The sequence below is a fragment of the Tupaia chinensis genome, unplaced genomic scaffold, assembly GCF_000334495.1.
Source record: "Tupaia chinensis unplaced genomic scaffold, TupChi_1.0 Scaffold000159_1, whole genome shotgun sequence".
Classification (NCBI taxonomy): domain Eukaryota; kingdom Metazoa; phylum Chordata; class Mammalia; order Scandentia; family Tupaiidae; genus Tupaia; species Tupaia belangeri.
The window spans coordinates 4,536,132-4,539,054 of record NW_006159630.1 but is presented as its reverse complement, the minus strand read 5'-3'; the positions used below and the strand labels follow the sequence as shown (position 1 = coordinate 4,539,054).

General features: G+C 58.4%; 1 long non-coding RNA gene across 1 annotated transcript; it reads left to right on the top strand.

The window, feature by feature from the left end:
• The first annotated feature begins 24 nt into the window (after positions 1-24).
• LOC102492662 (uncharacterized) lies at positions 25-2,493 on the top strand. The gene is made up of 4 exons (XR_334140.1): positions 25-157; positions 775-915; positions 1,605-1,692; positions 2,102-2,493. It is a non-coding gene; the product is annotated as an uncharacterized LOC102492662 (long non-coding RNA).
• Positions 2,494-2,923: the final 430 nt, after the last annotated feature.

The window sequence follows — 2,923 nt, the reverse complement described above, 5'->3', positions numbered from 1 at the left end:
TTTCAAACAAAGAATACACAACAAAGCCGGCCGGCGGGACTGTCAGGATTCAGCCGAGGGAGAGATTTATCTAAGCCGAGTGGAGGGGCCTGTGACCTTGGGCTTGAGAGCTTTAAAGCGAACAGGCGGCTGTTGAAGATGGAACAAAGAGATGCTTGTGATTATCATTATTTAATATAATGGTCTTAAACTGTTAGGAGGGGGAATTAGGTGGCACGAGAGAATTGTTTTTTATTCCAGAAGATGTAAGGAAGATGTAATGGAGGGGAAAAGCGGGGGAGAGGAGGGAGAGGTTGGAGAGATTTCTAGATGAAGGAGCCGAGAGAGCAGCGAGTGAGCGAGTCTGCCGCGGCAGGGGATAAACAGGAGCCTCCCCCCACCAACCCCGCAGGTTCGGCCTCAACCCAGACAGCATTTGCTGGGAGGCGGTGACCAGCCCTGTGCCAGGCAGGGCCTGGGCTGAGGGACAGGGGCTTTGGGAAAGCAACCTTCAGAAAGGGGAGGCGGGACCTGGCGGAGCCGGGGTTCAGGGTGTGCGAGGGCAGGCGGCCTCCAAGAGACCTGGGCATCCTGTCCGATAAACAGTGAGCACAGGGGTCCACTGAGAAGGTGACCGTGCCAGGGTGGTCCTTCCTGTGCGCCAGGCTGGTCCCAGGAGCCCCTGTAGTCCGGGCTGAGCAGAGTGTCCCCATGGGCCAAACTGAAGCCCAGTGCAGCAATTCCTTGGTTCCTGCCCCTTTCTTTGCATTTGTAATCTTGTATCTTTTCTTAAAGGGCCCTCTCTCAAAGCATCAAGGTTTCAGGTCCAGTTGAGACAGGATCCAGCAGATGGTTCTCATCACCCACTCAGGGCAGAGCAACTGTGCCGGAAGCTGGTCCCAGGCAGCTGGGGGCTCCGTGGGACATCAGAGCCAGGTGGGGGGGGAGCCACAGGAACGGGTCCTATCCTGGCACCAGATGGACACCCAGGGGGGCCAGGCAGGGCCCTGTCTCCTACCCAGCCATCCAGGGAGCGGCTTCCCGGTGGTGCGGCCTGCTGTGCACCAGCTGCTCGGGGCAGGTGACTCACCTCCGAGGTCTGGGAAGCTCCAGGAGGGAAGGCAGAGATAGGGGACACGCTGGAGGGCTGGGCTGCGCGTTCTGTCCTGCCTGTGGCTGGCTTCAGCGACAGGAGAGGTGGAGGAAGGGATGGCACCTTCTCTTTTTCTTCCTCTCACTGGGGCCTGGGTCAGCAGGCAGGAGGGAAATATGGGGACACCAACAGCCCTGTTTTCTGGGAGCCAGCTGTGGTGTCTGAGTGGGTCAGAACCTCCAAGAGACTAAAACAGGGACAAGAGATGACTTAGAAAGACCAGCAAGCTGCCTCCCCCATACTTGATGGGCAGCTGTGCTTTTGGTGGGTGACAGCCTGGACAGCAGTTTGGTGCTGGGACCAGCTCTGCCTTGTGGCCCTGGCCTCAGTCTCCTCATCTGTAAAATGGGGGTAGGGAAGGATAGGACCCACCAGAGGCAGCTGTGAGAGGGGGTCGGAGGGTGCATGTGGGAGGGCTCTGGGGCTGCAGATGGGCTGCTCACCACTTAATCACTGCCCCCGCCCCCCACAGCTTTGCTTCCAGACTGGGGCACCCCCACTTCAGACCGGAAGGAAACCCAGCTGGGGAGGTATCACTAGCAACCTTCCCAACGCCCAGGGTGAGCTCGTCAAGCCCTTCGGGAAGCACCTGGGAGGTGGCTGTGTTGCGGGGGACCTGGGACCGGCCATGCGACTTTCAGTTGGCAGAAATGCCGGTGCAGTGTAAAACAGTACCTGCAGCTGCCTCTGCCCCTCTGCCTCTCTCCTCTTGTCCCCTACCCTCAGCGTGCCTGGGCACGTCTCTGAAGCTGACGGTCAGTGTGACCTCAGTACCATCTGGCCTTTTGTCTGGTCCCTAGAGCAGAGATCCTCCCAAAGGAGAACTCTTCCCCAGCTTGGTCAGGAAACACCTGCTTCAGGAGAAAGTTGAACGAAATCCTCCTTCTCCCTAACCCAGGCCTTTCATGCTGCAGCTTAAACATGCTCTGCGTGCTGTTCCTACTGCCTACCCACTTCTCCATCTCACAGGCCCCGACGGGAGGAGAACAGCTCTCTAGCGGACTGCTAATTCTGCCTCAGAACCTTTCACTCCCTTTCATCTGCAAGAACTGGTGCGCAGAGATCCTGGGGGAGGCCTTCGGCACCCCTGCACCCTGGCCTCGGCGAGATTCAGGCTCCGGGTCTTCTTCCCAAGACCGGGTCCTCTCTGCCTTCACTCCGCGTCGTTATTAAGAGATGATGCAGGTCTAGGGGCAAGGACCCTTTGCTCTGGAAAAATTATGTGTGACACTTTACATATGGATCAGGTAATTAATGGATGCCCTGATTTCCTCCACCATAACATGAAGAGGGTGAGCACAGCACTTTAATTCCAGATAATTAAAGAGCGATCGAGTTCGCACGCGCTGCTCGGGGAGTGCGGGTTGCTGTCATTAACACCGCGGAGCCTTCTCCATTCTCCACACCTCGCTGCAAACCGCAGGGCCTCCCAGCTCCCCTGGGAGTGAAGAGCTGCAGAGCCCGCCGCCACCGCCATGCAATCGCAGTGGCCACATCTGCCATGCTGCCACTTACACAGCGCGCGCGCCTGCCACGGTCACAGGGGCAAGCCAGGGACTGTGCAGAGCAGCCTCCAGCCCCGAGGAGCCGGACACTCTCAGACATCCAAGGGGCTATGCCTTCCTGGAGCAGAGGTCCCTGGATTCAGAAGCAGCAATGCGTTGGCGCTCCACCAACAATGCCTTCCAGAAGGTCCTCTTGTCCTGCTGCGTTAGGTGCCCAGGCTGCTGCCTCTCTGGGAACAGCACAGGAGAGGAGTGGCCGGGCATCCTGTGGCAAAGGCAGAGCCCT